General features: G+C 37.6%; 1 protein-coding gene across 4 annotated transcripts in view; it reads right to left on the reverse strand.

Annotated features, from left to right (window-relative positions):
• Positions 1-26,785, reverse strand: part of LOC110831049 (Ig-like and fibronectin type-III domain-containing protein 2) — a 216,472-nt gene that overhangs the window by 27,606 nt on the left and 162,081 nt on the right. The window lies entirely within an intron of this gene.

Below are 26,785 nucleotides of genomic sequence, written 5' to 3' on the forward strand. Positions count from 1 at the left end.
TGGTAAATCATAAGGGCCTCTACCTACACAAAACGAGTCTGTAATCAGAATTCTGATCTTACTAATTCAGATTTTGATGTCCGTAGCTCCGAACAGAACTGAATTAATTTTACCTACTTACGTTTTCCCCTGTCAGCAAAACAACAGAAACTTCATTTGTCTTACTCTACGACGCACTTAGTTAATAATTAATGTTATAGAGATGATTAAACAGTTAAAAGTAACAAAAATAATACAAATTAGGCAATAATCAAACCCTAATTCGAACTGCTGGAGTGAGAACGCTACTAGAATGACTTATGTAGGCTTTCGAAACGTCTGTTGTCGATATCGCGAAAGAAGAAATGGACAGACAAATATCTACCGTTATGACGGCCAAGAAGCCAAAACAACATTAGAACAATATGGAGAAATGTTGTTATAAAATTATGGTCCACCAAAATTATAAAGAAAACGACGTTTCGGGAAGTAATTACATTGCCTTCTCGAAGTTACTGGTTGTCATCTTTCTTCTTATTCATGAACATAAATAAGGGATATGTCTTAAGACCTGTTCCTATACAGTTCAAGGTGTTCTTGATCCCTTCATCTTTTCCTGGGTCTTCTAGCAACCCGTCGACCCCGGGGTTTGTATTGAAAAGCTCTTTTGGGTAAGCGGCTTCTGTATATTCTTTCTAGGTGATCTAACCAGCTCTTCTGATATAATTTTATGCCAGCTGGTTGTCATACACTCAAATATGTCCATTTCTTTCGTTTTCGATACTTATCGAGAAGCAAGGGAAAGGATTTGTAATAATAACAACAATTATTATTCCATTCATTATTAACGTTCTGACTGAACAGCTACAAGAGCCAAAAGTGATGATGATGATGATGATGATAATAACAAAGTAGTATCAGACGGAACTACTCAAATATTAAATTTCCATTATAAATAGAATCCCGAAATTTCGTGTTATTAACATACAATGAACAACATCGAGCGTGAATAGAATGCAATGAGTCAGCCGCTGAAACTAATTCCGGAGAATCGTAAATGTCGAACTTCCCTAAAAAGAACTGTTTTTATAATTCGGCCTCATGATGTGCAGATCCACAGCGCTCAGTAATGAAACTATAATTCGTGACCACATCAGAATCAGTAATCCAGTTTCCATTGGGATAACCAGTGGCACAGTAATTAACATGTAAGCCAGCTTATATGCATTCGTAATAATACACATCGTCATAATAACACAGCACTGAAAACGATATTAATGGACTATATGATTGGCTTAAACTGGGAGATAAAATGATGAAGTAATGCTGACAGACGCTTGTACACACAACAGAAAATAATACTGCGATCTGAGCGAGCTTTCTGTGACAATTCTTAGGCGACTATTAACTTCTCCTAACTGTCTCGTTTGTCGATAGTAATCAGTCCAAAATGGACCAATTATGATAAAATATTACGTGCCTATTCAAAGCATTTGCAAATTAATTATGTACTCGCATACAAATAAACCTTATAAACGTGTTCAAAACGTTCGGCGTTAATTTTCAGTTTCAATCTGTTCACCCACAGTTCATATTACTTTCATAAATAATTATTGTTAAAGATCTTAAATATTTAAAAATAAAACACTGTTCAATAACTCCAGAATATTAATTTTTATTTTACATCTGACATTTATGCCACGCTTTATTTTAATGAAACACATAAACAAGTTTTAATTAACTTAACTGAGATAAAACGGAACAAAACTTTTTAGCGTAATTTTGGATTTTTATAATTACTGGAGACATCTGACGTAAGAAACATTCTGAAGTTCAGCGACGTTCTAAATTCCGTCATAACGGAGCATTAAACCGTCCTGTTACTGGAAACTCACCCGAGTGTACACACAATCTCATAGCAAGGGTTGGTTGCGTCTTCTCCCCTACCCCATAATACTCAATATAAATCACTATTTAAAAATGAAATAGTGAAAAACATTTATGGGCCCCCCGCCACCCACAATCTACTTAATTCCGCAAGACGTCTGGAGTGTTTTCTGCGTCTTACAGACTTCCATCAATTCTTCCCCTTCGCTAAAAACTTATGAGTGTTTGTGGAATTAGTGGCTGCTACTTTCCAATATTACGGCGCGCTAGGGGCGGTTTGATGCACCCTCTTGGTAGTGTAGGGGTTGCTTGTTAATATAATGTGCCTCGTGATTTGTAAGTAACCCTTCTCGGCAAAGACGCCTGTATAGAATTCTGTCGTAATGGCAAATGCATTCGCCGCCTTTATCTGAACCCTTACAAAGAACGAAAGAAGAAACGAAGGGTACGAGGAGAATGAGACAAGGCGAAACGAAAAAATGGAAGAAAACAGAAGAAAAAAAGAAAGGATGGATAGCAACGAAACAAAACAAAAAATGTTATGTGAGGATTGAGGTTTCGACGGGGGTGAGGATGATAGTTTATGTCTTTGAGTTTTGTCCGCATGTAGAATCATAAATAAATGCCAACGTTTCGGAAAAATATATTTTGTACATCTTCAGGGCTGAAGTGGCAATGCTAGGGAGTGTAAGAATTTATATGGGGTTAGAGGAAGCGAAGGCTATGGAAATGGACCAATCAGAGACGTGGAATGAGGGGGGGGGGCGACGGTCCGGGTCAATAGGAAGTCTCCAAACAGGCGAATATAGGCAGCACTTTCTTCCGAAACGTTGGTTTCTACTTGTAAGTCCACACGACCTTGCAACCAAGGAGACAAACATCGAAATTATCACGCATTTGAAGTTTCGTGACGAAATATGAACAGGAGACAGCCATTTTCAGACTCACCGCCGTGAAAACTCAAAACGTACAAATATGAACAGGTATAATGAGTCATTCTTGTAACGTCAGGGGTGATCAATGTGTGGTGTTTATACATGTATCTTGCTCTGAAATAATAGCAGGATAGAAACGCTATAATGATAAGCAATCGACGAATAAAAAAAACAGGTTCATACGTGAGTAGATTCTGAACGTTATTGTTAAAGAATTCAGAGACACTCGAAATTATTTTGTTAAAATGATCAACGCGTATTAAAACATAGGCGGCACACAGGGTACGCAGTATCTATCGTCACTTTTTATTCAACGTAAAAACAAAATCCTTAAAATGATTACAACGTATCGAACATAACTTCAAAACACCTACACTTTTTTTCCTTCAACAAGTGCACTGTGATGATAACATTTCTTTTCTCACATACTGTACATAACTTACATTTAGTGATTTAGAAATCAGTGGAAACAAAATCAGTTTTTAAACTGAACATTAATGTACATATTTTGTTGTTAGAGAAAAATTGGTTGCTTTTCCGGAGAAACAAAAATAATGGCATTTATATTATGGCTACTGACAGTCAAATCATATAAAGATTTCATTCCGAATGTAATAAAGCGGAATTTCAGCGTGACTGAGCGGATTACAATTGCAGCACAAATGTTTTCTGCAATTTTGTTTAAAAAACGTAAATACGAAAAGACACTCTGCGTTGTAAACTGTGTTACAGCCCCACTATTTTGGGTGGGACCTCGTGGCTTACAGTTCCGTGTCTGGCAGATTGGAGTAACTAACCTGCATGATGAACAGATTCGTAACTTGTGCACTCCACATAATATTATAGCCTAGAATTTATTATATGCAGGTTTCGATTACTGACCAACAGGCTAGCTATATCATACAGATCTACTTAATTTCCTTTCCTCTGGATCAGTGTACCGTAACGATTCATCCGCGGCACATTCGAACTTGTCAGACACACACCATAACATTCTACCTCACGAAACTGATTTACGAAATTATACAGGACCATAAATATGTATATTCACTTAAATTGCTGCCCCATAAGAATGCAGGCATATGAAAAAAAACACGTTTAATAAAATTATAGATGATGAAGATCTCTCTCTCTCTCTCTCTCTCTCTGTGTAAATTGTAATTTTGAAAGATAAGTTACAACTTTTTTCTAACTGTGATGTGAAAATGTGAAAATTATAAACATCTTAAGCACATAAGCAAGCTTTTATAACTAAATAAAACACGTTTAACAACGGTATCAAACGCTGTTTCGGGACTTGGATTGTGATGAAGGAAGCAGTATGACCTCTGACACGTCGGCAAACGTCTACCAGACAACACAGCGCAACATGCCAGAAGACATCCATCTTTACTGAACACTCATGTTTTAACATGTTTAGTTGAGGGTTTCTTCCACGAAAATGTGCAGAGAAATGTGGTTAGAAGTCAGCCAGCAACCGGAGAGATTTATTCACAGAAATACCGGAATGTCCCTCCCCTCGCAAGAAGGGCCTTCTGATACTGCACCGGCCGAAATGAAGCTATATATCTTTTCAGTACGTCGTACCGCGTTACGTCGTGTACAGGTACCTGGCAATAAAAGGTTTTATTCTCGTGAACTTTTAACGTGCCTTTAAAAACCGTGTATAATACCGCGGCCTTGTTGCTGGAATTCTATTTTAAGCGGGTCTCATGTCATCATGACGTCACACTTCTGTGTGTGAGGATGGAGAAGACTCCAGGACACAGAAGAGAATTGCAAATATACGGAACTGATGTAAAATTCCGCTGAAATTAAACGGGAAGTTATGTATGTATCCTCATTTCTCTCACCCTTTCTTAATTTGCTTTATCTCCTTCGTCCCTTTAACTCCTTCCCTCTGAACTGTGAAGTTACAAAAGAACATTTAAAGAATAAGCCTTACCACGTGTTACACAATTTCAACGTTCTCTATGAGGTCCGCTCCTATTTAAACAGAGCTCAAGAAAGAGGCCTCGAACAGCCGACAAATGACGACACTTAAACATTTCATTCAGATTACTTAGATAATAACCAGAATATAAGAAATCGACCCAAAACCGTAACAAATGCATAAGAATTGGAAAACGGTGTTTTGGACAACCGAGGGAAAGTAAGAATAATATTAAGATGGGTCGCTGGAAAATGAGATTGGAGTTTAATGAAACTGCCCAAATGATCGAGTTTGATGGCGGGATTTTCGTAAAACTACAGGCGTTGAACCATTGGATTCTGCAGTTTGACGGTTGGTTTGTAAGTCATCTGACAGAGTCAGCGTAAAATACGGCACTGAGTCGTGTTTCCTGCCTCCGAATACAAGAGGTTTATAGGAACGGTCTGTAGAACGATACAGCATTAAGTAATGAGGTTATTGTCTGATTCTAAATAAACAAAATAGGTTATTAGATGATTTAACGACGTTGCTCTAACTGAATAGGTACAACAGAATGTTTCTTTGGAATGGTGATATACATAGACGTTAAAGTAATCGCTTTGGCCTATTTAAAGTACCCTTCTTTTACACCAGATTTAACGTAGTGTTGAATAACTCGATGTCAAGCTGCGAGTAATAAAACCTAATTTATTATAAGGAATGACTGCGGTTTCGCCATTTTAAGCTACACATCCAGTAACATTTGTCGACCACATTAGTCGATAGCAACGGCAGTTGCACATGCCACAAAATTTTTATCCTAAAAGTAACGTCAATATTAATTTTGGCTTCGTCGTAGCGTATCCTTACTACCCTTTCAGACATGGCGACACATGCCGGCACCAAATTGCAATGCTTGGCAATGAACTCTATTCTGACAAGTCCTCGGGCCTTTGTCTCACCTCACCTGAGTTACATCCTCCTCCCGCCAGGAGCATTGCTCATATCATTTCCTCTTACTGGGCTAGTAACGTTGTTAGACCCTTCGGAGGATAAAGTCTAAGACGGGTCGTACACAGAGGAAAACACATTGCTTGAAATTGGTTGCATGTAATAAGTTTCATGCAAACAGTTTCTTGTAAGCGAGGTGAAGTTGAAGATGGTTGTCTTCTGGGTTGTTCCGCCGTTTAGTCTGATAGAAGTTCCCGACGTTTCAGAAGTACTTGCTTCCTTCACCAAGAAGGGGATCACCGCCATGAACTGATCAAAGATTTCTCCCACTTTCATGCAACCCAAAATTTATCATCACCGAGTTAATAAACTGAAATCTGCCGTGAGCCAGCTGAATCCCATCCAAACCGGCAAGCTCAATTTTTTTACGAGCCATGTCGATATTATCGTCCTATCTACGTCTGTTTCAAAGTCTTTTCAGCCACGAACACCGCGACCTGGCGTCAATCAATACACTGTTCGAAAATAACAGAAGAATTAAAGGCGACACGCGAGTGGCTGGCTACGTAGATATGAGGGTAATCTACCGCGGTCACACTATTCCGGTAGTCGAATCACGCATCCTGAATAGGGCGGAGTTCGTTAATAATCCAGAGCACATTCCACCCCTCTTTAGGGCAGAACGTGGCCCCGGCACGACAAGTTGCGTGGTTCAGGGGGGTGATTCACAAAAAAAGCGGGCCGTATAGGAAATCAAACAGAACAAGAAGTAGTCCACAGCTAACAATTATAGGGACACATTTCGGAGATACCTGTCAGTGAGTCGATAATGTATATGCATATTTCCTATTTCCATCAAGGCGTAGATTATGGACTCCAAACAAGTCTGAATATGAATTTGTTGTAATTATAAGATGGTGGTCTTCTGGGTTGTAGCGTCGCGTAGTCTGGTAAACGTTTCAGAGGTCCTTGCTGCCTCCATCATCAGGGCGATGAGTGATCGCTATAACCCAGAAAACAGCCATCTTCGGACTTACCGCCGTGAAAACCTCAAATCCTAGTTTGTTGTAATTACTATCTTTAAACTTCTGAGATATGAAGTAAAAAGTCAACTTTCGAAACGTCATTTCCTAAGTTCATTCAAGCAAAGGTTTAACGGACAACGTGATTTGGTATTAAAGATTCTCTGTGGCGGACTCATGAAAGAAAGGAAATGGATTTCGAAATTAAGAACAATACAGATAAAAGGAGAACAGGAAGAGGCTGAGATGATCTCGACGAAACATCAACATCAAGTGGAGAAGGAAAGAAGGGAGGGAAAGAGACACGAAAAGACTATCAGACAGTTTGCAACGGGACGATGGAGTTCCAAGAAAAAAGGAGTTGTGAGGGACACTCACCCAATTTCCAGAACCAATTAAACGCGAGTGGTTTCCTGGTTGCCGTACGTGGTCGAACGGAAGTTGCGCCCCATCTACTGCTCTGAAATCTGATTAACTGTGAATTTATGTTACTCTTCTTATAGTTTCTTTCAGATATATAGAAAACTGTAAATGCTAGCGATTACTTCCGATAACAGACCAAGGAAAACATCCACCTTTGTACTGACTTCCAAATGTTATCAAAATTCACGCCGATAAAGGCAGGAAATTACAAAATCTAGCAGCTTTAAGACGCAGGAATCCGACAACGTAGCTTGTTTTGTGTGGGACATAATTTACTAGACAATTTAAATCAGAGAACCATTTTAATCTCCTTGACGTGCCATCGACATACTTAGCGAAGTTCGAAAGTGCTTCTAATCGTAATTAAGGTCTGTAAATAAGTATGCATATAAAGAGTTATGAGACAGTGCACAAAATATTTAAAGACAATGAAGAAGTGGTATCGGTACACCTGTTTATATCCCACATAAGACTTGCCTCTGAATTGTAAAATAAAACTGTGTCTAAAGACTCAAAGATTTGCAGAATTCGTTGCTGTGGAGAGATCTCACGTCCCGATGTTTCTCGAATCGCGCGATTGGATCGACGGTTCCAAACACTTCCCCCGTCCCTCACGATCGAATGAGCTCAAATCGACCCACGGCAATCAAAGCGACTACTGAGCCCTTCACAGCCACAGAGAAGCAAACGCGCATTGCCTCCCGCACCGTTTATTGCAGACGTGCACAAATCGGCGGAAACATTCCTGTGAGGCCATAGCCAGCGGCGGACGGCTCGAACCCCAACGCGTCAGGTCACAGCGGCCAGCGAAGTGAAAAGGGAAACATTAACACTGAATATGTAAAGATTTCGACAAAAGTTTTTCGAAAATGGTGGGATTGTAAACTTCTGGCGTTAGAGAACACTATCGCCATTCGATCAATTCGAATGATATTACAATTAGGTAACTCCACAGAACAAAGCATTCTTGAGAAATTGAGTCAGTCACGAAATTGCCAGTCTTCTACGGAATCCAAAGGTTCGTCAGCGTGTTCATAACAGCCAGCGGCATGTTAAGTCTTTTAGAAGATAAGGCAATTTCACTGTCATTTTTAGGAAAACATGGCTACAAAGCGACATAATATGGAAATTCTAAATGATAGGACGAAGTTGTATTTCCTTTATCAAGTCACTTAGGCACGTGCTGTGGACATTATAAAGATCTGACGATGATTAATTTTCCACCATTTTAACTCCATTTGACACAAAGGACTTCGGATTCATGTTGTTCTTGTCGTTTGCTAATGCCACTGTTTCTAGCTTCCTAAATGGTTACCATTATTCGACACGTCATTTTCCTATATTCCTCCCTCTTAAATCCCACTGTTTGTGGCAACTGCAGAATTGATTAAGGGATCTGCCACATCGTCAGGCCGACAAAGATGTCACTCACAGTCATCGCTTACCAGACAAAGGCTCTAAATCCACATTGAAATATATAAAGAAACTATACTTTGAAAGGAATCTAGTGCAGTTAAGTTCCAATTTACTTCGATTCTAAAGGGTTTTGACGAAGGTAGTTTACACTTAAAATTGTTCGTTATCAGGACTTTTTCCATCGTCTGTTCTTTTAAAATCACGACGTTTCGGAGGCTGGTTCTGTCTCCGTTTTCAGGTGAGAGGTACCTACTCTGTTGGGTCCCTTAGATAGAGTTAGTCTCTGTCACAGACGATGGAAAAATTCCTGATAACAAACAATTTTAAGCGCAATTTACTTCTTACATTGTGAATTGTGTCTGATTAAATGTTTTTGGGTGATCGGTTGCATTCAAAACACACACAGATCATACCGAGGCGGGGTAGAGAATCGATAGTTGAAAAGAAACCCATAAACTAGATTTCGTGAAGTGTTAGTTAATGGTCTGAGTCGTTAGCATGATCATATTAGAGAGGGTGAAGGAGGTACTAACGAAACTTACGAGCCGTGTGTTCGATCACCTGTTAATTTGTGGTACAAAATCTTCTCAGAGAGCCCGAAAGGATTTTCTGGTGGTTCGAAAAACTCCCTGTTTTCTCAACAAACTATGTACGAGATGTGGCAACTTTTCACATTCTTTGTATAACGGCTGACTTATTCAACAGCATGTATCTAAATTTTAAAGTTTATAGGCACTTTAATTAAATGTGAGTATGAACAGGTTCTACATATGTTAAATTCTCAACGACTCGAAAATGACGCAGAAGAAATAATTTGTGGTTTATCTCTATTCCTGGACTTTCTAGACAAACCACAAAAGTTTAAGTGTCTTTATTATAGTAGTTCATTCAGTTTTATATATTATTATTTTAAACATATTTTATCTTACGATGGTAATCGGACGAAGTTTAATAAAATGCCGATTAGACACACAAAGTGCAAGTCAACCAACAGACCGAGAAATGCATATTTGACGACGTGCAAAAATAACGATAAAACTGGAGAGGAAGAAGACAGAATGCAATATGACGTGGTCCTTAATAAGACACACATGAATGCCTCGAGATTAAAATTATATATATATATATATATGAGGACACAGAAGTAAATGTTAAGAATTCTGAATCTGGGAACGCGATACTTACAAAGCCAAAGAGAAATGGAGGGCAACTATTTGCATACAGCTTCATTTTACGGAGTATTCAAGTAATATTCCCAATACTAGATGGGTGTTATCGTAAGAACATTTTTCATATACCTGCATATAGAATGAGAAATATTATCACCTGTACATTTCACTGACAAACCCACAACTCACGTACTTTCATAAAGACGTACGGGGGGAGAAGTAATCTTTTCTACATCAGGGTGCTGGCTTATGTGGGAAATTGTATGTTTCAAAATCAATAAAAATTATTTATATACGAGCTATTTTAAGAGTCGTGAGATACTCCACATGTTTATAACCTCCTTCACTCACAGAACTGAGGAAATGTCTGTCACGTAAGGCACGTATATGCTTCCCTCCTTCCTGGACAACACTGCAATACGGACTAGTTCTCTAAATCGAACGTTCGAGTTGGTTCACTGAATCTAATAATCGATATAAAATGCAGTTTATGTATGTTCAATGAACAGGCCGGTGTCGAGGCAAGACTACAGACTTGTAACTAGTAGGTGCCAGGTTCAAATTTAAGCTTGATTACCAGCCATGCTGAAGAATATTTCTCACAGTTTCGCTCATCCTCTAGACGAATGCCAGAATAATGAATTAAACACGTCATAACCGTTCCTTCCAAATCCTTACATTCTCAGAAATGACGATTATCTTCCTATCTGATTTGACTCTGTATCTTTCGTAACCACGTAAGAAGGGCATAAATCTTTAAGTAAAAATAAATTACGTCTAATTACATTTGACTTCAGAATTTCTTACCGAGCACTGAAGATACAACATACAATGTCGAGACAGTAGCTAAATAACGTTGGAATTAATAAATAAACGAAAATAGTTACGGTTTAAATAAACCAATAATTATCAGAAACATTTAGAGTGTCAATTACTCTAATAACTATGACATAAAATAGATCGAGCTGAAAACTAATAACAAGACGGTTTGAAATACTGCATATTAAAATATTGAAATAAGTCTTTATTATCTTACAATTTTCATGTATATTGTTACGTGATAAAATCAGTTGCACTAAGATGAGCGGGACTGAGAAAAGATCACTTGGGGGACTTTACGCGTTGAAGGGAGAATAATATTAAAATAATCCTTTAATGGGATGAGGGTGTGGAACAGAATAATCTGACGAAGTACTGTAACAAACATTCGGTTCCCGTAACCGGCAGAAAATCTGTTGACCAGCTGAGCGACTATTAATATCTCAAGAAGGAATCTGTTCCACGAAGTTAATCACCGAAAGATAAGAACGCCTCTAAGAAAATTTAAACCTCTTTTTCACCACGCAAAACGATTAACACACATGAAGACTTCCATTCATTTTATATGACAAAAATTCATGACTCCGTTTAAAATTCCCAGAGCTTAAAAGTGTCGCGCAAATTCCTTTCATGTTGTCACGACGTAATATAAGTTTCAGATATTTCCCACTTTTTTATATCCTGCAACATCAGATTGTCCGCTGCCCACAGAACCATAAAACAGGCCATTATAGCAGGAAGCGATGATTATACTCACTGACCAAGTAAATCGATAATCGATATTTTTGCACATATCGCTGGGCCAGTGTGTTGTTTGTTGTGACGATGTGAGCTGCCATTGTCCTGCCCTGCGAGGTACAGGATTACCAAAGCTTCCAAAGTCTGTACACACGCATTGTAATCAGTGTTACCAGTTTGAGTGAATAATTGTGCCGGGTCAGGCGACGATATTATTACATCCGGGCTAAGACAGCAGGCATGATTAATCTGTTACGTACAACATAAAGTGAACGCCTGAAAATTTATTACTCTTCTAGGTGTCAGATAAAATAATATAAAGCGTCCATCTCAGTGGATGCTGGATTTAAGTCACACGATCTGAGGCGGAGATTACGCTGCAGTCATTAGTTCGGAGCCCACGTCATAGCATGTTTTTTTTATATCAGCTACCTTAACGCAAGTTTAAAAAAATGTTATGGAATAATTCTACTACTTGGTTTATTCGGTTATGAACGCTGGCGTCTTATTTTGAGGGTGACATACAAGGATCAGGTAATGGAAAAATTATGAATGTTACATAAAAAGAACAATGTGTAAGATTTGAGATTTTCACAGCGGTGAGTATGAAGATTTCTGTCTTCTGGGTTGTTGCGCTGTGTAGTCTGGTCGATGAATATTCATCGCCCTGATGATGGCGGCAGTATGACCTCTGAAACGTTGGTAAACATCTACCAGACTACAAACACAACAACCCAGAAGACAGAAATCTTCATACTCTGATGACGGAGGCAGTATGACCTCTGAAACGTTGGTAAACATCTACCAGACTACAAACGCAACAACCCAGAAGACAGAAATCTTCATACTCTGATGACGGAGGCAGTATGACCTCTGAAACGTTGGTAAACATCTACCAGACTGCAAACGCAACAACCCAGAAGACAGAAATCTTCATACTCTGATGACGGAGGCAGTATGACCTCTGAAACGTTGGCAAACATCGACCAGACTACAAACGCAACAACCCAGAAGACAGAAATCTTCATACTCTGATGACGGAGGCAGTATGACCTCTGAAACGTTGGTAAACATCTACCAGACTACAAACGCAACAACCCAGAAGACAGAAATCTTCATCGCCCTGATGACGGAGGCAGTATGACCTCTGAAACGTTGGTAAACATCTACCAGACTACAAACGCAACAACCCATAAGACAGAAATCTTCAAGAACAATGTGATTTATACAGATCACACAACATTTTTATGGCCACAGAATAAAATTGAATACAATGGGCGGAGAATGTAGGTAGTACGTAATCGGGGATTGGATACACAATTTTTGAGATGTTACTGAAAAACGTCCATATGATAGACCCGGAAGGAAATGGAAACATAGCACTGAGACAGATCTTCGGGACGGGAGATATGTGGACCTAAATAAGCTTAAGGCTGTGTCTAATGACAGGATTTTAACCTACCTTTAAATGGACTAAGAAGGTCTCCTTAAAATCCGTTACATATATACTCACCATTAATAACGATCTGCCTAGTACAACTTTTTCGTTACATAACAAATGCAGTTGAAAGAGCGTCATTAAACAACTTAAGAATCATCAAACATTTGTTTCACGATGTACGAATATGACCGATATTTACCTTGTATCTTTCTTGCTTGGACATCTGAGCACTGTAGCTATATTACGCGGGCGTCTCTCATTATTTGTGAATGTTACATTAGCGATCACGATTCTAAAATTGTCTACGTGACAGTGCAAAGCGCTCCCTCATTTGCTCTAAGTCAGGCGTTTGTGTGCAGTCACAGTCATAATTCGCATGTGGGAATTGTAAGAGAAATTTCTGCATAATCTACAAATTGCAAAATAAATTAATTCCCGGAAGTATTAGCCCCCTTTTACGAGTTACAGATTAGTACGGTATATACACTCCAAGTAATGATACAAAATGTACGTATATGCTATGTCATTTACAAGGTCGAATACATCTCATATTTTGTATCGGGGATGGAAAACTGGCTTCTGAAGCCAGTTTCTTTTTCAGTTATCGTGAGGAAATTACGAGCATCAAAGGCGGTTGTCTTACGATATATGCGTCGTGTAGTCCGATAGATACTGACGGACGTTTCAGAGGTGGTTACTGCCTCGATCATGGAGGCAGCAAGCAGAAAATACAGCGGTTCTTTCCAACATGATAAATAATCCAGATGTAAAATAATGGTCACTTACGGTGTCATATTTGAAGAGCTCATTAATTCAGTGATGGATTTAAATATCATAAATTCCAGAAGTTGTTTGCAGATTATTCGTTTTAATTGGACACATCATTATGACATAAATACAAATGAAGTAACTTTTATGATAACAGTGAGCGGTCATCATTTGAACGAACTCGACTCGGTGACACGAAGCATTTATGTTTTCAATGACTTATAATATTGATTCTCCCATAATATTCCCTAAGCTGTATACATGTGGAGTGACATTTTGGCAGATGTGTTATGTGAACATGTTTCAAAAACATTAACCTAAAGCACGCAACTGTACCTAGCAGCATAGAAATAACTGTACAGAACATAGAAATGTAACCTGCTTTCAAAGCCCGAGAGGTCCGAGGCTAATTAAACAAGGGGTCCAACAGGTTGGTGTTCTGTCCTTTTATTCCCTATTTTATCTGATGCACAGGCCACGGTGGTCTAGCGGTTAGAACGCTGGCCTTGTAATCCTGGGGTCTCGGGTTCGATTCCCGGCGGTGCCCGAATTTGTAACTTGTGTTGGGCAAGGCCGTGGTCTAGGCAACACGGAGTTTTCCTCCTGGGCTTCCCCGGTTTCTCCGTGGCATCCCAACAATTACTCCATTCACACACAGAAGAAGGCAATGGCAAACCACTTCTGGATCATCTGCCAAGAACGTATATGAACAGGTCCCAGTCCGAGAAAAGGATGGAAGGATCCTGTTCATATGGACCTGTCGGCAGACAGAACACTACAAATAAAAATTTATCTGATGACAAAAGCGGAATTCAGCTTCCGAAACGTCGTAATTTTACTATGGACAAAGTCCAGCAGAAAAATTTCACACATGAAACGGCGTGTTGTTTTTCTCCCTATGCGAGCCGGGATTATAATAAATTGCAGTAAACGCGGATAGATGAAAAGAAAATATTGTTTTAACGATAAAGGTGAGGATCAAAAAATCTGATATCAATACAAAGAAATTTCAGAAAACTACAGAATCGTATTTAAACAATAATACGACGCTTCGTTATATTTTACACTTGCAAAAGTTTCAGATCGAGTTGTGCGTCGGATTACTATTTTAACGAGCAAGTCTGCAGACCCTAACTATGAATCTGAATGGAAACATTAACAAACAAATCCTTTTGAAGTTTACTTTCTATCGTAAAAATAACTAAGGGTCCCTGCGCTTGAAACTGGGTATCAGAGGTCTTACTGCCCTTGTAAAAGGGGATTTGGTTCACTCGCACTATTGCAGCGCTTAACAGGGTAGAGGGATTTTCTGTTGCCTCTGGGTGCGGAGGGGGGGGGGAGGTAAGCCTTTATTTTCTTTTTTCGTAGCGAAGCGCTCATTTCCTGGGTCTTTTCGGTTGCCTCGCCACAGGACTTAGAGGGCCGGCAGGCATTACATTGAAGGGTAGCCAATACTCCGCCACAGATCATCTTAACCTCGCAAAGCTGGATGGTAACTGTATGCGCCATCTGACTAACAACTCAGAATTTCATCGCAGAGTTCTTTCGGGTTTAACACGATTCTCAAAACTACCAGAGATTTTTTCCACTATACAGCATTAAACAACTGATTTTTGCAATGGTAACGCGTTGTTTTCTATGAGGTAGGAATTTCATTCTTAAATATTATTAATACAATTTTCATGCCTCAAGAAATAACATATTTTTTATCAAGATTAGAAAGGTGTACTCTCTGGAATACACTCAAGTTTTAAAGGTGTTCTGCACGTCACATCGGACAGCGGACATGGCTAACATTTTGGCACTACATAATTAACGCAACGATAGACGTAGAATGCAAATGATTTTGGTCTAGAAAATAAATCTCCAACTTTATTACGACTAATAAATAAATGATTCCCAATATACTGTAACAAATTCACTAGTTAAGGTAACTTATCTTCTGCATTTTTAATGGATTACGCTCTAAAGTCTGTTACGAATAAATAGAAGACAATTTTTAGTATAAGGGACCATCCCGTTGCATATCAACATAGGATATTAACAGGACTGTCGACAAACAACTTGCCATTCCCAGGATTCGAAACTGTGACCTTTAAATGCGGGCGGCCAAACCCTTCGCCCTAAATATTTAATGCCTAATCCTGTCGGTCTACTTCTCTAATCTATAATCAAACTTCACAATTAAATAAATTATTCATCCTGCAAAACAACAGTAAAGAAATATTTACAGCCGTTTTAATACTCGCCGCTGAGAGAACTTTATGTCTCAGCCTAAAGCCTCGTTTGGATACAACCATACTTTGAAGCATTCTGGGTGCCGCGTATTATGAAAAAAAAAATACAAACCAGTCTCATTTATGACAACGCAGTGTTATTAACTTTGCAAAGGTTAATTTATCTATAATAAATCAATGTCAGGACCGATTAGATATTTAAAATCTCAAAGAATCTTTGTGATGTATATGTACTCCAACGTGGAGTACACCATTCCGATTTCGTTTGTACTATGAAACAAGAAACATCAACACTTACTCTGACTTAATTTATGAGCAGATGAGTGACCTTTGTAGAGCTAATTAATTTAAGCTTTGTAATTTGTAATGTGCGAAACACAGTCCAACATGGTTGCGAACTTCTGTACCAATGGCCTTTGAAATTCAATTGCAACCAGCCATGTTACACATGTGTTAGCATCTGAAATATATGTATCTCCACAATGTAGAGGGCCCCTGTACCTAAGTCTAGATACAATGGCCTTCAGTCAAGTTCTGTGGTACACGTAACATGTAGGGAAAGAGATGTGCCACCTGTCGACAGGCCCTTCGGTAGTTCATAAACCAAAATATCTCCAAAACATTTTGTACGTACGGGGATCCGTATTAATTTCCTTCAGCGTAATGACACCTCTTCTATTCCTGAACATGACAGGAGTTTTTAAATCCGAATGGACATTTTACTGCTTCTCAAAACGCTTAATTTCTGAAATCCTTCTTTCTAATGTCTAAAACACTTTATCAAATTAAAGCATTAAATTAAATTACTCGTAATTTTTTATAGGTCTACAAATGCCAACAAAATCAGAGGAAAGATAAGCTACGGGCTTGTAATTACGAAGCGCTAATTTGGGTTTACGTGCAGAGTATGGATAGCTGTCTGGCTGGGGGTGGGAGACAGGACCACTATATCACAAAGTTACAATAGTATGAAAGATTCGGTTGATTGATTAAATGCAGTGGGAGGCTTTGGTTGATCGGTGAAGCCCATTCTTCTTCACAGGACAGGAAAAGCAGCAATCACTACCACAAACACAGTGCTAAGATATCCTGGACGGACGGGCCAAAGGGGGATTGGCTCCACGCGACAATTAATTAAGTGTGCTCACTGTCACTGATGATGGCAGCTATCATGGCTGCATTTTGACCACGTTTATTTAAAGCACGTTTCTATTTATTTAATCGATTCTCTAAATTTCTGGTGATTATCGATTCATTATGCTATGACTAGTGGGTGTATATTTTATCCTATCTTCATGCCTTACCCGATTTCTTTATCCTTTCATACCCTTACGTCAAACTGGAGAAATTTCAGAAGCTTCCAAATGGCAACAGCACATACGAAACAAAACATTCAGCTAACTAAAAGGTTTGTCGGGCGAATTTAATTTTGGTTTGTATCCGGCAGTCATGGCACTTATTTTACACGAAGTTCAAATTACATATTATAAGGTTTCTAAAAAAATAACACATCGTACAAAGAATTGTGTTATGTGACTCGAAACGTTTCTACCATTCAGTTCTATAGGTTTTATTCCAAATAATTCCTTTATGCTGGGTATTTAGCGACATATACTGAAAATTAATTTATTATTAGCGCTGCAATACGATCAACTCTGTAACATTAGCGCATTTGAAATAAGTTAGCATAAAGACAGATGCGTTACCCACAACCTCAAAGAATTAATTTGTCAAATACATGGGCTCCAATGGGGTACACAATTTCACCCTTGCTTTGAATCTAAGCCGCAGAAAATCACTATAACATAATCACAAACACAGACAATAACAACGAACTACAAGCGCCAGAAAAGGACGTGAAATATTAGCCTATAGAAAAATGTATCACGAAAAAATGTCAGTGGTTATAATTTTTAATAAAAGGAAACAAATATAAGCGCTTACTGAAATCCCATTTTCAACCAATCTCTCTGAAGCGAGTCTTCGTAAGTAGCGAACCGGAAAACTAATAAAACTGCTATTAAAACAATCTGTGAAAATAAAACACAGAGAAAACTTCAGCATGTATTTATAAGTTCAATTAACGTTATTACCACATAATTCCTGCTCAGTGAATATTAACCAGATTTAATCGGCAATAACAAATGTTACTTCCATCAAATATTTATCAACAACTGCTGAACTTAACGGTAGTAAAATTTAAATACCATTACGAAATACTGAAGTCACAAAGCGGAAACAAATATTATTAAAAAAAAGAACAACTGTCAACTGAAACAATTGGACGCAATTCAGGGTGTGCAAAGGCACGCTAAATCAATCTAATTTATGATACATATGCAAAATTAAACACATTCATGAACGACCTCATAATACTTCGTTTTCTTGGTTTACACGTCAAAAATCAAACTCACAAATGAGAAAGTCTGAACCTCTTAAATTAAATCAAATACATTTTAGCTGAATTAAAAAAATTGTCTCATATCAACAGTTTGTAGTAATAATGGGGATAACTTGCACAAACACACTGCCTTCTGGCTGAACATTAGTGTCAATGTATGTTCTAAAACTTTCATGGTGATTCACAATAGTAAAATCTCGGGTTGTCAGCTTTGGCAGTTGGTTAAAATCACCGACGTTTCAGGGAACATCTCTGTTCCTACATCATGTGGTCCCGCGGGTTGTGAACCCCTGAGATAAGTATACCAACACTGTAAGAAAGAATCTATACCATGGATCAAAATTACTTCCAAAATCCATGCTAAAATTCCGTTTATTTCCACTAAGACAACCACGAATTGAAGTGAAAACACTTTGTACTTTTCTAGCCGTCTGCATCATTACTTTACACACCCCTAGATTTCTCGTCCCAGTCGAACATAACTTTCAATTATGGAATCCCTTTGTTTCGATTGTTTTATCTGTTTGATATCTATATTATATTCATATTACTGGCGTAAGACGCGGGAGAAATTAGGGTTTCCCAAACAAGTCATGTCACAGATTTAGAACGCCTGGGTGTAAGTAATTACAGCTCTCTCTCTCTCTCTCATTAATTTTCTACGCACGGGCCTGGAATAATTCTCGGGACGGAACTGATGTTTCAGAGGGGAGATGGAGCGAGAAGGTTTCTTTTCAAACGAAATTTAAGCATCACGTTAATTTCAATTTCGTTGCAAAGCCCCCGGGAACTATTTCTATTTGTGCTGATTATAGCAGGCCTATGCTCCATGCAACGTATTTATTTGACTGCAATAATTATAAGGAACAGAGATCTTCTTGGAAGATGACAGTCACTCAACTGAGGAAAAAATTAACCGTCTTTACGGGACCCACATTTCGTTAGGTTATTCATAAGTTCCCGCCACTGGACCCAATTCACCATCCTCGACGTGATAACACTAATCACAGAACATCTTTCTGTCACTCGGGTCTAAACTGTCTCCTCGCCAGTTTCTTCTCACATATTAGTACTCCCCAATCTTTGTTATTCCCCTTAATTTCGTTGCATATAATAAAGATAGTTCGATTTTTAAATAATCATTGGGGAAAATGGTGGCGAATCGAGTCCATTTATCGTTTCATGCCCACCAATGTCAGTAATTTGAAACTAAATCTATTCATAATTAGATATAACGAGGTGGTTTATACACAGTATAAAACTGTTCTCAGTTACACACAATACAGAGAGCAAACAGAATTTTAATGCACAACATTGGTCCAATTAGGTTAATAATTCAAAATTAAAATTATTTTCTTTAGATATATGTAAAAATTAGGTAAGATTAACCACTTAGTATATTTCAATCTATTATTTACTCAAGTTCATAAAAGACAACTGAAACTAAATTCAGTTCAGTACACAGCAACATGGGAAGAATTAAACCACTCAAAATAATATCCCGGATTTCTTCGGTCGAAACTATTTTCCATTACTTGGAAACGTGCAGGTGAAACGAACAATCAAACTTGTTTTAGGATGACACAGCTTATTATTTAACTCAGATTAATAATTCGAAATCAAAACTGTTTTCCATTACATTCCCCTACGATGAATGTTGTGTACGCTAATAAAATTGAACAGAATTCAAAGCGAAAAATTCGGTACAATAAACCAGTCCTCACGTTTTACTTTTTGATATTCGATTCATCAAAAACGGCTATCACATGTTACAGATTGGTCGTTTTGCCAAGAATGGCCCACAACGGGCTTACCAAACCATGGAACTGATGCACAAAATCTCATACAAATATTATTTAAATATCTACTTCCTACTTCAAAGATAACAAAAACGCGTTGATATTACAAAACTCAATTGACACTATTTAGGGAAATAATCACCGTTTGTTATGAGAATAATAATAAACTCATTTACACAATCAGTGTTCAAAATGGAGAGTAATGAATGTTAATGTATTCGGTACGTACGTAAACATTCCGCTTTCAAGAGTTACTAGTTTAATGCAATGTTTAATCCCAGTTTATAATTCGATATCGAAACAGGTTTTAATCAGATACATCAAACTCGAAATTTACCCACGTCATTCCGACGAGAATTCGGAGGTAAGCTAATGGACCTGTTAGGGCCTTTGCTTAAATTTGTTACATAAAAGTTTACAGCATGTAAAAAGCAAAAATCACCGTAGAGGAAAGACCATTTGTAATAAATCGAAATATAAATAATGCCTGTAAACCGAAATGTGAAAGAACCAAGATTTAAAAGGCGTAAAACGTCAACACAAAACCTATTACTCAGTTAAACGGATTTCGGATAATTCGTAAGGATGAAGAACTTCTTTCACAAAGAACTTTAGGCCTAAAGGCTGCTCTTTTTAGAGTTGCTCGATCAACTAGGTAGCCATATTTAAATTTAAATTTAAATATATTGTACACTCCATCTCCTTTGAAGCTTTCTTCCTGACGATTGAACTTCACTGGAAATGTTCCTTAGTCGCTTTCAATCCATTTCAAGTACAGCAATCTTATTTCAAGGAATGGAGGGAATAGAACCAGTGTTCGTTATAGCTCACGGGGAATGGGTTATTTACAGCACACACATCAATTTCAGTAGCCAGTAAATTCAGCAACTTTCCGCGGTGTTAAACAGGTTACAACACTGTGTATTCTTGCAAACTTCTAATACAGCGAAGTTGATACAGAACGTCTAGTAATATCTTTCTGTATGTTTGTTCACCATTTGTATCTATTCTTCCACTCTTTTATTATTTCAAAAAGGGAATTATTGTATTTTTTCTCCCACTTTTCATTGTTTCTTCCCCCCCTTCTCTTCCTTCATTGCTGTCTATTTACCTTCCTTTCTCAGGCTTATCTTTCTTTCTTCCCTGCATATTTAATATTCCCCTTCGTCTCCTTCTTACTTTCATTCCATAAAAAACGCAATGTTCCTGTACAACTGGTCATTAACACTAAGAAGTCATTTACTCGAATTAGAGTTACTTAAACTTAACTATTACTCTCTGACGAGGTACTTAAAAACCTTGTCATCACTTTAACTGCAACATAACATGCTCGTGACCCAACACAAATACTTAATCCTCTTAAAACCAATGATTCGTTTATGTAATAAGAATATATTATTAACTTAATCGTGAATTAAATTAATGCGTTCACAACCTTACATTCGATCACACTGTTTCTGATACTTCGTTTGAATTGTCTGTTAAAAACAAAATGTTTGTTCCATAAGACATTAAAGGAAAATACAGTGGTTCAGTTAAAACAATTTTTGTACTACTGAACTAAAATTTAATATTCATATTAAGTAGAATTTTTTTTTTATTTCTGAATTTTCCCAGCCAGCTACAACATAGCTAAAATCACACTGCAGTCCACTAGCCTCCAGGGGATTGCGTTCGGCTCACGTAAAAGAATCCATTACGCCAGCAACTTTATTGGAACTTAAAAACGAATTCTCTGCTGCCATTCGAACGGGATCTATTATTTTATGTTTGATCGCTGAAACGGTTGGGCTGTTAAACCAAATAGAAACATACTTCCATAAAATGTTAAAAGCCTTCAGAGAACTTGGGAAAATCATTTCTGATCATCGAACAGAGAAGTGGACTAATGGAGGATTTAATTCAGATTCACGGAGTAATGTAAAGTTTACTCACACACACACACACACATTCGATCACTTTAATTAGTCCATATCAGCATTTTAACCGATTTCAACAAAATCTAAAAGTTAGGAATTAATTTACGTAGTTAAACCAATACAATTATAAAATTTATTCTGTATTCAGAAAAAATGTTTTTTAACTTCCTTCCGAAACAAACAAGCGTAAGTAAATACAAACAATATGCATTTCAATTATGCATATAATATCGCACAACATATTTTGACTTTGCAAATTTTGTTATCCTAATACACATTGGTTAGTAATTATTTTTACTCGCGACAGAAAAATAAATAAGAATAACATTATAAACAATAATCAATTTAGACCATTTTATGACCTCTTAAATCGCATTCTCAAGGTTATAAGACGTGTAATTATATCGCCTCTGGAGCGGACCTCAGACCTTCTCAAACATAACTAACCAACGAACTCCATGTTGCAGAGACCTTCTTTAATAGTGCACTCGGCTAGTTAAGAAACTTCCCGCATTACCCGAATTTCGGCATTTTATGAAAACCGAAGGTTCATTACCGTGTTCACAACCCCTTGAAACCTATCTTTCCATCTTGTACTCTGCCTCTCGTCTAAATCATAAAATTACGTTTTGAAAACTAGATTCTGCTTTTGTCATCGGATAAAATGGGCTAAGAGGACAAAAAACATACCAGTTTGGCTCCCTGGCTAGGCTCGGGTCTGGAGTTTTCTTTCTTTTTGCAAAAATGGGGAAGATGGGAGAAAATCTATCTGTTGGACCCTTGACTTTTCTAGCCTCAGTAAGTTAGACGATAGACAAGTCTAAAACAATAATTTAACGAATCAAAACGCACAATTATCACAAACGTCCGGACTTAAACTGTAGTTAAAACATCTAATTACTTCGGTATTATCGCAGTCTACAATCGAAGGACCCTCTCTCCACAACACTCGCCACTGTTCAGCCAATCCGATAACCATCGCGCGTGCTGTGTTCTCTACCACTGTTCTCCACTAGATATCTATGGACTTCATTAAGAACGTACTCAAAGATACAATGCCTGCAGGACTGTATATATCAACGTGTACGTTAGCATTTAACAAAGTTATTTCGTTTGTACCCCTGAGGGTATTGAAGGTACAACATGTACTGTCCAGGATTTGGTTGGATAGCATTAAGGATAAGCACGAGAAATCTCAGCGCTGAACAACAGATCCCTCCAGGCCCAGAATCGAACTGGGGAAGCCCCTGCGGGTACATCCTTTTATGAACGGTTACTCTGAGCTACTGCACAGGGCGTAGACCGAATGTTGATTGGCTCCGAGGGCACTTAACGACGTTTAAATTTCATGCTGAATAGAAAACGTTAAATACCGAAATAAAAATTCAACGAAAAACAAGTCTAAATGGAATAAAGCAATTACTCTGCAATATATTTTTTTTATATATATATTTAGTCAGAGACTTCCAAGGCAAAGAAAGTAAATGCTACATTTCTTAAAGAAGTTATATTTTAATTTAAGAGAACTCGACGACAGGGGTGACAGTTATATTGAAATGAAGTTCAGCTTCTTTCTGTGTAAGCATTCAAGACAGCAGCTTCAAGCATAATTAGTGCGTCATCTGCGACACTGGAACCGTAATTTTGAATGACATATTTGCAGGTCTGAAGTTTTGTTCACATAAAAAGATTAATGATGTACTCTTGCCAAAAACTGCGTAAGTCCTGCGACCTCACCAATCTGTTATTAACGCACAGACATCAGTGCCCAGATAACCACTGCCCTTTGTCCGAATATTGTAAATATTCGCGAGTTTAATTTACTTCGATTTATTCATTAACACAAAACACATGATCACGATAATTTATTACAAACGCTCGAAAATGACACAGAGATCGAAATACAACTAACGTAGACAATTAAAGCACGTATGACAGTCATGTATAATCAGGATAGTAATATCGTAGAAGCAGATGATATGCAAATACACGTTCATGGTAGAAGCAGATAAAATACTGGTATCAGGCCCGTCGAGTCAAATAATGAAGCAACTAATTTCCTTTGGGAGCGAGATCGTCATCAAAGCGAAGGGAGAAGCAGATGAATTTTATCGTAAGCAATATCATGGCAGTTTATTTGGTGGTTACGTTGACATGGAGAAATGCTGTTAAATCCATGAAGTAATGAAAGAGAGCTTGTTGTATCTCAAATACAACGCAGTGTCATTATTATTTTTATTATTATTATTATTATTCCATCTATTCAACATTTCATAGAGTATTTACTTCTATGTACCTGAGACAAACCTTGCCCCTGAGGTACATAGTACAGCAGCTATTTCTCAAATACATTTTGTTTTTAATATGTGTTACATGCATTATATAGAATTATTGTGAGGTATGACTATATATAATATACACTTTACATCAGCGTCTTTCGAATGATGTACGATGTTCCTAGAATGGTTATTAATATTAATAATAATAATACTGCTGATACTGTGCTTGTTGGCAACGTTCTCAGCACGGTTACAACACAATAAGATTTGAAAAGGATAATAATTTGTTAAAAATATTCATTCTGAGTGCGTTCTTCAACTGTATTGATAATATAACTAAATTTAAGATTAAAAGAAGTAAGCAAGTGGTTCGTTAAAAATTCATTCATTCTAAATATACGTTTATATAACATGCACAAAATTAATAGAAATATAATCATATAAGAAGGTGCCTATCTTCTCGAATACGAATTAATTATTGTTTTCATTGTTTTCACACTCTTACTGAATAATAAGAAAACATATCTTAAAACATTCTTGAAAAAGGAATCAGCTCTAACAATACTTGTGATTCTGTAGATAACGTACACTTTTCCTTAGACAAAGTGTACACTCGAGCGTACACTGCGAAAACCACTCAAGAAACGCGTGTTATTATGTTATTCTACACATTTTTATACTGTACAGTCTCTGTGATGGACTAATCCCTGTCAGATACTTGCTACCGAACGTAAAGAAAGTTACCTCCGAATTAATTTTGTTTCGGAACGAGTCAGTGTATAAAACCAGTGAAACGAAGAGGAACTGAATAAATACGAAAAGCGAAAACGGAGAAAGTCGTTTCCCCGTTCGGAGCCATGACAAAGCAGAAACCGTATCTCAAAGAAAAGGTCTTATAAATGTTTTATTTAATATGTTACAGGTCATAGAAATCCGATTCCTTGTCTTGTGAATACATGAATATAACATCCAACCTCGTTTTAAATTTAGAGTGAATGATTTCTTTCTTATTTTCATTTTCGTGCCTATATCTCCTATTCTTCATGTCGTATTCTTTCTCCATCCATGTAAACTTAAAGAAACACAAAGAAGTATAAGCCTGAATTATTTCAACATCTTAATCACGCATATGAGAAGCAGGCTTATGCATTTCTAAACGCTGCCTAATGATAACAACACTTGTAAAATACAACACTTTGCAAACGTTCCGGCACCACGCCCTACCCTAAATCAAATTAATCCATTCTCCACCGTCATAAGCTATTTATTTAAGATTAATTCTAGGACTCTTGTCCCATCAACCCTTGGGTCTTCCAAGTGGTCTGTTCCCTTGAGATTTTCAGATTAAAGTTTTGTGCACATGAAGATGGCTGTCTTCTGGGTTGTTGCACTGATGATTGAGGCGACAAGAACCTCTGAAACGTCGGTAAACTTCTACCAGACTACACAGTGCAACAACCCAGAAGACAGAAATCTTCATACTCATCGCCCTGATGACGGAGGCAGTACGACCTCTGAAACGTTGGTAAACTTCTATCAGACTACACAGCGCAACAACCCAGAAGACAGAAATCTTCATACTCTGATGACGGAGGCAGTATGACCTCTGAAACGTCGGTAAACTTCTACCAGACTACACAGTGCAACAACCCAGAAGACAGCCATCTTCAGACTCATCCTACATTCTGTGCACATATTTAATCATTCTCATGCGTGTACAACTTTAAAATATTAAGAATATCCCAGATAATAAGAAATCCAAAGTAAACCGCTGTGTAGTTTGCTGATCTTAATATTTTCAGAAGAGTTTCTGAAAAAGTTGAAGCGTAGCTCAGGTGACAACGTCACACTCAAGTTTGTCAACGTAGCGTATTCACGACGTTTTCATGGTTCGGTGTAAAGGACTGGAGAATTGCAATAAAATCGACTTTCATAACTTGCTACCTTTTATCCAACCTACATCCCCAACCACATTCCTTTATAAAACACCCTAACATACTTCGCAAATATACAGTTGTTCTTTTATTTGCATTTGGACGTATAAAAGTCGTTTTTAGACGTGGTTTCTTATATGATATCTGAGTTCCTTGTACGGTCTACGTACTAAAATTTTCTAATATTCCACAGAAGGCAGAACTAGCAGATTTTTTTGTCATCTTTTCATGCACCGGATAGGGAGAGAGAGAAAAACGAAGCATTGGTGCGGTTTAATATTCTCCCGCGGTTACCGGAGAGATATTTGTTTAAGAAGTCCCGTCCAACTACGCTAAGAGGAGTTGTAACTGCCTTGTGAAATTGCTACTGACATACAGCGTTTGTTGTAAGAGTGGCACATATTACATGACTGGTCTTGGTCTACTTTCGATATTTGTCTTCAGTATTAAATGGCAGAGAATCGATTCAGAAAACGCATAGATTTGATTCGTATATTTGTGAAACAAAGTAATATACATTGATTAGGCATACGTGAAAACAAAGGGCCCAAGAAAATATTTGGACGTTTCGATAAAGTGGTTAATTTCAGATTGTACGTACATTAAAGTCTCCGTGAATTACACATCACAGACTATAATTTCGGGACTGAAATAAAAACAGTATGATGGATTCATACAAAATTTTATCATTTTTTAAAAAAAAAACCAATTGCAAAGCATATAAGAAAATAAACTTGAAAATAAAAAAAACAGATG

Source organism: Zootermopsis nevadensis, unplaced genomic scaffold, assembly GCF_977971745.1.
Source record: "Zootermopsis nevadensis isolate Lab colony 2312 unplaced genomic scaffold, Znev_1.0 Znev_ptg000030l, whole genome shotgun sequence".
NCBI lineage: Eukaryota > Metazoa > Arthropoda > Insecta > Blattodea > Termopsidae > Zootermopsis > Zootermopsis nevadensis.